Source organism: Eucalyptus grandis, chromosome 3, assembly GCF_016545825.1.
Source record: "Eucalyptus grandis isolate ANBG69807.140 chromosome 3, ASM1654582v1, whole genome shotgun sequence".
Taxonomy (NCBI): domain Eukaryota; kingdom Viridiplantae; phylum Streptophyta; class Magnoliopsida; order Myrtales; family Myrtaceae; genus Eucalyptus; species Eucalyptus grandis.
This window is the reverse complement of record NC_052614.1, coordinates 64,421,216-64,432,010: the sequence shown is the minus strand read 5'-3', so window position 1 is coordinate 64,432,010 and position 10,795 is coordinate 64,421,216.

Genomic DNA, 10,795 nt, shown 5'->3' with positions numbered 1-10,795 from the left:
TAAGGCACATCATTAAAACTATAAATTTTATGGCCAATTGCAAGATTTTCACGTTTTATTAGTTGTTGAAGCGCGTTTTAATTTGATACCAACTTGGTGAAATGTGTTCTTACATAAATTACTTATCCATAAATGCTAGTGTGTATTGTTTGAAACAATTTGGCTTTTCTTTTAAGTGTGCTCATTGAACGAGTGAAAAGAGAAAAAGACTGAAAGGGGCGGAGGCAATAACACTGAGTTGTACCTTAGTTGAGAATTTACCTTCTTCATATCTTGCATTAGGCACTTAATGATTGTTGTCTTCATTTCTTACTTGCAGGATTACCTTAGTTGAGTAAAGATAGATTGTTTGCTATTAAGACAAAAATGTCGATTGTTTGCTTTTGCTTTCTTTCTTCCCGTTGTGGTCTTTGTAAGAAAGTTTGTTCTTCTCTGGATGATGTTGAATTAATTTGTACTTAAATTTGTTGACGAACTGGACTAAGTTTGCCATTCTTATGGGATGGCAAGTTCCTTGTCCTGCATTCATTTGGGAATTTAAGGCCTTTGGAGATGTGTGATGTGTAGACCCATAAGGGATTATGAAAAACATGTTTAACTTAACCTTTGCACACAAAAAATGTGACATCCTGAAATTTTCAGTTCTGCTTTCAATTAAATTAATCGGGCCTTTCATCGATGCACCTATAGTACCATTCTCAGAGCTAATTTACTCTTGAGATAACTAGACTATTTGGAGAAGCCATTAAGGGATTTTAACGCAATAGACTTGAGAATTCGACTAGGAATCGGCTACTCGACCATGCTCATCTGCAGAGGTCATTACGGCACAATTAAAAATCGATCAGGAATCAAAGATAGGTCGGTTCGACTGAGAAGTGTGGCTAAACGTGGGTGATTCCACTAAGTTACAAAATTCTCGTCGATTGGCACTAGACTGATTTTTCTGTTGTTTTGGTACTATGTGTTCATAATCGAAACATCAAGATTTTCACGATCACCAAGAGTCACCATTGTGTCGAAAAGGTTCATTGTGGCTCGAAGAAAATCGACCATGGGTCATTTGCACTAAAAAAATTTATGGAAGCTACCCGGTAGCTTAGGTTATGCTAAAATCGCGCCAAATTGAAATTAACCACGAATTTGAATCCGATTTCAGAAATTGAAAGTTTTCTCATGTCACGGGTCATTTTAGGAATGTCGACTCAGTCTCTGAAGATTTTTCTGCAAACCGAGATTTTGACGGAAAAAGTCAATATAGGGCCGTTTTCGATCGAAATTCAGAGGACCATTTTTTATTGGGAAATTGGGATGTAAGTGGGTTCTATTGGCGAGGAAAAATGTCAATTTGATCGATGATATGATGGTTTAATTTTTAGGCCGAATTGATTTAATTCAAAAAGCAATTGAGTCCAATTTGAGGGAAAATGTTATAAAATTCGTATGCCCCCTTGCCCATAACCTTTGGACCACTTCCAAAGCTTCTAGAGGAAGTCAAGAGGGTGGAAAATGCAAAGGATAGGGCTGTGACTTGGGTGGGACCAAGTGAGGGGGACAAAGAGATAGAATAAGACCATGGTGGCCCTATCCTTGCTCAGCCGATCCCCTCCTCTCTCCCTCTCACCATCGACTCCCCCTCCCTCTATTGCCAGTCGTGTAAAGCTCCAAGAAACCACATAAAGCATAGGAGATCAGCCAGCAAGCCGCTGGAGCAGCCCAACCACACGTTCGAACACCGCATGCCGCCACTCACGCTGCTCGCCCACACAAGCGTCCTCACGCCACCTCCCGCACCGCACACTAGTTTCGCCTCTTGTTCATGCCAACCCGTCCCACAAACCATCCCATCCACCAAGGTCGCCGGAGCTCGCCACCACCGCCGTCCAAACCACCACGCCCCGCCCGCTTGCCGCCGCCTCCACCGACCTTCCTCACTTAGTCAAGCCAACTCGCAGCCACCGGTTAGCCTCTTTAGCCACCGAACAAAAACCAGATCCGTGGATATTTCTAGCACTGTTTGGCCCGTTTTTGTGGCCTTCCGGATCTCGAAAGGCGCACCTGCTTTGGAGTTTCTTAACCCCTTCGTGTCCCCATCGTTGTGGTGCGATCGAATCGCAAATCAAGTGAGTTTAACTCACTAATCCCTACTTAGTAAGTTAATGACATTTAAGGAATGATTGGATTAGATTAAGCATGATTTAGGTGGTTAGTTAGATTGGATTAACAATTTAATTAACCGATATTGCATGTTAGGTGGATAGAATAGTGTAATTAGCAAGTAGATAAGCTGTAGTATTTAATTGACGAGTCTCGGAATTTTTCCGAGCCCATTTCGGTATTTAATTAGGCTTTTCTGGCCTAAGTGTGCATTTTTGGCATTTAATAATTATTTTCCGTAATTATTTAATTAATTATTTATTTTCCAGAAATTAGACCGGGATAGCCAGTGACCAGAATTTTATGCTGATTGCAGTGTGATCTATTTATTTAATTGACTATTATTTTGTGCGGATTGAGTGTGATTTGTAATTTTGGGTATTTATTTCAAAATTTTATAATTTCAGTATTTAATTAGAAAATCACCGGGCATCGGTTTACAACGCCAAAAATGTTTTTATCAACTATATAAATGGTGGGAATTTTCAAAGTAAAGATAGTATATTTTTGGCTGAGACCGACCGTGTACCCACACACGATTATTTTTATTGGGTATCTTTAACACGAGGAAAATAGGCCAAGATATTATGTTAATTGAGGAGTTGAAGGTGGAATTCCATATCCTTGGCCGTGGGTGAATAATCGTGTGATGGTTTATAGTCGTAGGAAGATGACTTATTGAGATGACGCATGTTGATGTGTTGTGTGATGTTATGAGTTAGATCAAGATAATCGCCAAAGCATGGCTATGCCCGTTGAGCCGTAATTAACCACCAAAATATGGCCGTGCCCATTGGGCCGTGATTTACAGCTGAACTTGGAGTTGGCTGTACCCGTTGGGCCGTAATTCACCGCCGAACATTTAGTAGGTCATGCCCATAGGGCCGTGTTTAATAGTTGGAATGAGTAATTGAAATGACCGTGTGCTGGTCTCAATGACATCAAACGACTAGGTCAACTAATCGATGAGTCGATCGGGTGTGATGATTTGTCTTATTTATGTGATTTGATGACTTGTACTGACAATGAAATCGAGGCAAAGGTAAGTCCTTTGACTAGCGCTTGGGCTTAGGCAGCCCTAGGGGTGTATTTTCTTTCCAGTCGGGTCTTAGGGGGTGAACTCGCTGAGACGTCGTCTCACCCCGTTGTGGGATAACATTTCAGGTCCTTAGATGGTAGCTCCTCCTGAGCATTTTGATCAGCCTAAGAAGGTGACAGAGCAGAAGTGCTTCATCCCGCTGCATGGGAGCCCTAGAGGATGGGTATATGAGTTGGTGAAATCCATAGTATGGGTCGATGCGAGTCTACCCAAAAAGGTGCCCATCAATACAGATCATGGTATCTCCAGGAGCGAAATGGCCAGAGAGAAGGGCCCATACCAGAGTCTGAGGTTCCTTTCTACGTGCTAGAGGTTGCCTTTGGGAAAGGCACTACAGATCCTCTAGGAGGTTCAGTGGTGGACGTAGAACCGGACATGTCGGAACCAGAGTTCCCGGTGTATTCTGCTGAAGGCTCTAATTAGGATGTGGATGAAGACGAAGAGGGGGATGAGGATTCGTAGTTTTGTGAAAACCCCATAGTTTGTAGACCTTCAATATATATATATATGGGTTTGTATTGTATACGACTGGTCGTGATATGTATATATAAGTGTGTTGTGGTTTCAGTTTGAAAAATCATGACCTTACTTTTTTATCCCATTGAATTGTTGTCTAGGGATTATTATTTGCTTTCGCATGTGCATTAAAATGAATGGGTTGGCGATGCGTCTTGAGACGTCGCTATTTAATCGACCGCCGAGGGATGGGCACGCGCTTAGAGGATCGAGGCGTGACATCCCCATTTAAGTGGTATCAAAGCATGGTTTAGACATTGGAGTGATAAAGAGCGATGGTCTATGGTATAGTTAGTAGGAAATGCCTTTAATTCATGCTGGTGCTTGTTTGTGATAGTTGATTGATAGAATTGTTTGTTGTGTGGATCGCTCAATTTCTAATTCTATGTGGAATTGAAAGCAGGCTTCTTTAAAGGACCTTCAGAATGAGCGATCAGAAGTAGAGGACTCCTAAGAAGCGTACTATAGGGCCCGTGACTCGGGGTAGGACGCCGACGAGGGTCGGTACCCGAAGAGGCTGAGGTAAAGCACTAGCACAGGCTAGCACTAGTGGAGTAGCACCACCTTCGGTTGGTGCTGGGGTAGCAGCCCCTGGTGATCCGGGAACCGTCGAGATCACGCAAGCGTTGGATGCGATGAGAAAGATGATGAGGCAATAGGCCCAGAACCAAGTTGCCACCTTTACCGCTGCCGTTGCAGTCGCCGCTCAAGCTGCCACTACTGCTGCCATTGCCACCGCCGCTGACGCACCTATCTCCACACCTGCCGAAGTTCCAGCTGGGAACATAGTCGTGGATAGAGAGAGACCGATCCACAAGTTGGTGGAGCAATTTCTAAAGCTGAACCCGCCAAGGTTCACTGGTACTAGAGATCCAAAGACTACCTCTCTTTGGATACAGGATTTGGATAAGGCATTTGCACTCTTGAGGTGCAATGAGGAGGAGAAAGTAGTTCTGTCAGTTTATCAACTACAAGGTAATGCCAATACCTGGTGGAGAGCCGCTAGAGATACAGTATTCCCAAGAGGAGTAGTCTTGATGTAGGACGCTTTCCTTAAAGCGTTCAACGATAAATACTTCTCGAGTAGTGCCCAAGAGCAGAAGATGGAGGAATTTCAATGCCTCCGCTAAGGAATGATGACAATTGACCAGTACGAGGTCAAATTCGCAGAGCTTTCTCAATATTCTCCGAGATTGATAGAAGATCCGGAAGAAAAGCTCAAAGGTTCAGGAATGGCCTTCAGCTAGAGCTGAAACAACCGCTGGTGTCGTTAGACCTGAAGAACTATCGTGAGGTGTACCATCGAGCCTAATTGCTGGAGAGAAGTTTGAATGAGCAAGCCGCCTCATCTGGATCGAGGTTTAGTTCACATAGAGACGGGATCCGACATAGGAAGAGGCCTATGATCGGAGGAAAATTTCAAATACCGCCCAAGAGAAAGGGTGGAATTGGGAAGTCAAGACCTAGCTAGAATGGCGTGTGTCGCTTGTGTGGAAGGCGACACGGATTAGCCCCATGCCAATTTAGGCCGGGTACTTGTTTTGGGTGTGGCTAGCAAGGTCACATAGCCAAGAACTATCCTAGAAGACAGGGGAGACCCCAGCATTTACCACCGCTGCCACCGATGGGTCAGACCAGAGGGTACGTACCATAGAACGCACCGCAGGGTGGACAGCTCAAACCCCCATCTAAGGGCACAATTTATGCCATCACTAGAGGTCAGGTAGAGGACGCATCTGATGTGATTACAGGTATGGTTTCGTTAAACGAACATCTTGCTTATGCTTTATTCGACCCAGGAGCAACTCATTCTTTTATTGCCGAGCTATATGTTAAGCTGATAGGATTAAGTATTGTATTATTAGAGTCAGTGGTTAGCATATCTACACCATTGAAGGATAATGTGTTAGCTGCTTTGGGTTGTTCTGGTTGCAAGTTAGCAATTGGTGAGCGAGAGGAGAAAATGGATTTATTAGTCTTAGCCATGTATGACTTTGATTTGATAATTGGCATAGACTGGCTCACCAAGCAACGAGCTAAAATGGACTGTTATTGTAAAGCGATTCAGTTTAACCCGTTAGAGAGTGAGAGTTTCGAGTTTGTCGAGAATCGAGAAGGACCCTCGATCACCTTGATCTCGTCACTTGAGGCAACCCGTTTGTTAGACGGGGGTTGCCAAGGTTACTGGCAACTGTCATGGATACGACAGTTGAGGAGCTAAAGATCGAAGATATCTCAGTGGTACAAGAATTTCCAAACGTATTCCCGAAGGAATTGCTAGGGCTACCGCCAGAGAGAGAGATCGAGTTTGTGATTGAGTTAGCACCCGAGACAGAGCCAATCTCTAAGGCTCCTTATCGGATGGCGTTATCTGAGTTGAAAGAACTGAAGGTACAGATGCAGGAGCTGTTGGATAAGAGATTCATACGTCCCAGTGCATCACCTTGGGGAGCACCAGTTCTGTTCGTAAAGAAGAAAGATGGTTCGTTGCGTCTATGCATCGACTATCGTCAACTTAATCAGGTGATGATCAAGAACAAGTATCCACTCCCGAGAATCGATGACTTGTTTGATCAGTTACAAGGAGCGTTGATATTTTCAAAGATCGACTTGAGGACAAGATATCATCAGCTGAGGATCAGAAAGGAGGACATTCCAAAGTCAGCATTTCGTACTCGATACAGCCATTATGAGTTCACTGTAATGTCGTTCGGTCTAATGAACGCCCAACTGCTTTTATGGATCTGATGAACTGAATGTTCAAGGAATACTTGGATCAATTTGTGATCGTATTCATCGATGATATTCTGGTGTATTCGAGAAGTGACGAAGATCATGAAAGTCATCTGAGATTAGTACTACAGACTCTGAGAGTTCATCAACTGTACGCTAAGTTCAGCAAGTGTGAGTTTTGGTTGACTCGTGTTGCTTTCTTAGGTCACGTGATTTCAAGCGAAGGAATCTCCGTGGACCCATCCAAGATTGAAGTAGTGATTAACTGGCCAAGACCGACTACAGTGACAGAGATCAGAAGTTTTCTGGGTTTGGCAGGTTACTACAGAAGGTTCGTAGAGGGGTTCTTAGCATTAGCGTCGCCATTGACTAGACTCCTGAAGAAGGAAGAGAAGTTTGTGTGGAAAGACAAGTGCGAGCATAGTTTCCAAGAGCTGAAACAGAAGCTGACTACCATACCTGTGCTGACCATTCCATTGGGTCCTGGAGGGTACGAGATCTATAGTGATGTGTCATTTAGAGGATTGGGCCGCGTACTGATGCAACATGGTAGGGTTGTTGCATACACCTCCCGTCAGTTGATATCTCATGAACAGAATTACCCGACGCATGACTTAGAACTCGCAGCCATCATTTTTGCTCTGAAGATTTGGAGACATTATTTGTACAGAGAAAGATTTCAGATCTTCACGGACCATCAAAGTCTCAAGTACCTATTCTCTCATAAAGGAGTTGAATATGAGACAGCGCCATTGGATGAAACTTCTGAAGGACTACGATTGTGATATCTTATATCACCCAGGAAAGGCGAATAAGGTCGCTGACGCTTTAAGTCGAAAGTCTTCAGTCGCACATATACTGATTAAGGAGTGGAATTTAATCGAGAGAGCTCGAGATTAGGTGTTCAAATTTGAGGTAGGTCACCTTTCAAATCTTATGGCCACCCTTAGAATTGAGCCGGATGTCTAGATTATGATCAAATTACTTCAGCCAACAGACCCAGACATTCAGAAGATTCTGCAAGAGGACACCGATAAAAGGAAGGCTGACTTTCAGATTTCTGATGATGGAACACTAAGGTTCCGAGGACGATTTGTTGTACCTGACGATGTAGAGCTTAGAGAGGAGATCTTGTCAGAAGCTCACTGTAGCAGTTACAGCATTCATTCTGGCAGTACAAAAATGTATCAGAATCTGCGTCAACACTATTGGTGGTCTGGTATGAAGGCGGACATCGCCAAGCACGTCACCAAGTGTTTGACGTGTCAGCAAGTGAAGGCTCAGCATTGCAAGCTGGGAGGACTTTTGTAACCTCTTGAGATCCTAGAGTGGAAATGGGAGCACATCACGATGGATTTTTTGACTGGTTTACCGAGGAGTTAGAGAGGGAACGATTTGAGTTGGGTAATGGTCGACAGACTGACAAAATCGGCTCACTTCATTACAGTACGAAATGACCTTGATTTGGATAGGCACGCTGAGTTGTACGTGCGTCAGATAATTCGTCTACATGGAGTGCCGGTGACGATCACCTCAAACCGAGACCCGAGATTCACGGCTACATTTTGGAAAAGCTTGCAGAGTGTTTTAGGTACAAAGCTGTAGTACAGTACGACATATCATGCTCAGACGGATGGCCAGTCTGAGAGGACGATTCAGACCCTCGAGAACATGCTGTGAGCTTGCATACTAGATTTCAAGGGAGGTTGGGAAGAACAACTTCATCTGGTCGAGTTTGCCTACAACAACAGTTATCAGCAGAGCATTCAAATGGCTCCTTTTGAAGTGTTGTATGGCAGAGCGTGCAGAACGCCGATTTGTTGGGATGAAGTTGGGGAGAGAAAGATCACAGGTCTAGAGTTGGTTCAACAGTCCATGGATGCAGTCACAGTGATCAGGAATAGATTAAAGACTGCCCAGAGCGGGCATAAAAGTTACGCAGATAAGTGTCGAAGACTTTTGGAATTCCAAGTTGGTGATCACATTTTTCTGAAGGTGTCACCAATGAGGAGTACTTCGCGCTTTAGTAAGAAGGGAAAACTGAGTTCGAGGTACGTAGGTCTATTTGAGATTCTAGAGAGAATTGGGACCCTGGCGTATCATCTTGTGTTGCCGCCGAGATTGGCGCAAGTGCACGACATCTTTCATGTATCGATGTTGAGGAAGTATGAGCCTGATTCGACCCACATGCTTAATTTTGAAGAATTGGACGTGGATGATAGAGTGTCATACGTTGAAAGCCTGGTTCAAATTGTGGATTGAAAAGAGCAAATTCTGCGTACAAAGACCATCCCGTTGGTCAAAGTGATCTGGCAACACCACGGCACTGAAGGAGCAACCTAGGAGACTAAAAAGTCAATGAGACGATTGTACCCTCACATTTTTGCTTAAAGTTTTGTAATGCTTTAAATTTCAAGGACGAAATTTTTATAAGAGGGGAAGAGTTGGGACATCCTGAAATTTTCAATTATGCTTTCAATTAAATTAATCGAGCCTTTCATCAACGCGCCTATAGTACTCTTCTCGAGTTGATCACTCTCGAGATAACTAGACTATCTAGGAAGCAATTAAGGGATTTTAACGCAATAAACTTGAGAATTCGACTAGGAATTGACTACTCGACCGTGCTCATCTATAGAGGTTATTATGGCATAGTTAAAAATCGATTAGGGATCAGAGATTGGTCAATTCGATTAAGATGTGTGGCTAAATGTAGGTGATTCTACTAAATTGCAAAATTCTCGTCGATCGACACTAGACTGATTTTTCTGTCGTTTTGGTACCCCGTGTCCATAATCGAAACCTCGAGATTTTCACGACCACTGAGGATCGCCAATGTGTCGAAGAGATTCATTGTGGCTCGAAGAAAATCGACTATGGGTCATTTGCACTAAAAACTTCTGAAAGCTACCCGGTAGCCTAGGTTACGCTAAAATCGCGCCAAATTAAAATTAACCGAGAATTTGAATCCAATTTCAGAAATTGAAAGTTCTGTCATGTCATGAGTCATTTTAGGAATGTCGATTCAGTCTCTGAAGATTTTTCTGTAAACCGAGATTTTGGCGGAAAAAGTCGTTATAGGGCCGTTTTCGACTAGGAAATTCAGATGACCGTTTTTATCAAGAAATTGGGATGCAAGTGGGTTCTATTTGCAAGGAAAAGTGCCAATTTGATCGATGATATGATGGTTGAATTTTTTAGGGCCAAATTGATTTAATTCAAGAGGCAATTGAGTCCACTTTGAGGGAAAATGTTGTAAAATTCGTACGCCCCCTTGCCCACAACCTTTGGACCACTTCCAAAGCTTCTAGAGGAAGTTAAGAGGGTGGAAATGCAGAGGATAGGGCTGTGACTTGGTAGGACCAAGTTGAGGGGGACAAAGAGATAGAATAAGACCATGGTGGCCCCCTCCTTGCTCAGCTAGTCCCCTCCTCTCTCCCTCTCACCGTTGACTCCCCCTCCCTCCATTGCCAGCCATGTGAAGCTCCAAGAACTTCCGAGAACCGAGGAGATCAGCCAGCCCCACCGGAGCGCCGCGCCACCCGTCGACCACCAACACGCTGCGCTCGCCGCTTGCCCACACACTCCTACTCACGCCACGTCCACTCCTGCACCATGCCCTTCCGCCTCCTATTCGTGCCTAGCAAGGCCTCGAGGTCGCCATCTCCCACCACCGCCGCCAAGCTGCTCGCCCTCGCCCCATCACCACCGCGCTTGTTGCTGCCACCATCGACCTTCCCTCACCGTTCAATTCCAGCCAACCCGAGCCACCTTTAGCCTCTTGACCACCGAACGAAAAACCAGATCCGTGGATATTTCCAGCATTGTTTGGCCCGTTTTTGTGGCCTTCCGGACCTCGAAAGGCGCATCTGCTTTGGAGTTTCTTGACCCCCTTTGCGTCCCCGTCGTTATGGTGCGATCGAATCGCAAATCAAGTGAGTTTAACTCACTAATCCTTGCTTAGTAAGTTAATGACATATAAGGGTTGATTAGTTTAGACTAAGTATGGCTTAAGTGGTTAGTTAGATTGGATTAGCAATTTAATTAACCGATATTGCATGTTAGGTGGATAGAATAGTGTAATTAGCGAGTAGATAAGCTGTAGTATTTAATTGACGAGTCTCAAAATTTTTCCGGGCCCATTTCGGTATTTAATTAGGCTTTTCCAGCCTAAGTGTGCATTTTTGGCATTTAATAATTATTTTCCGTAATTAATTATTTATTTATTTATTTTTCGAAAATTAGACCGGGATAGCCGGTTATCGAATTTTATGATGATTGCAGTGGTGT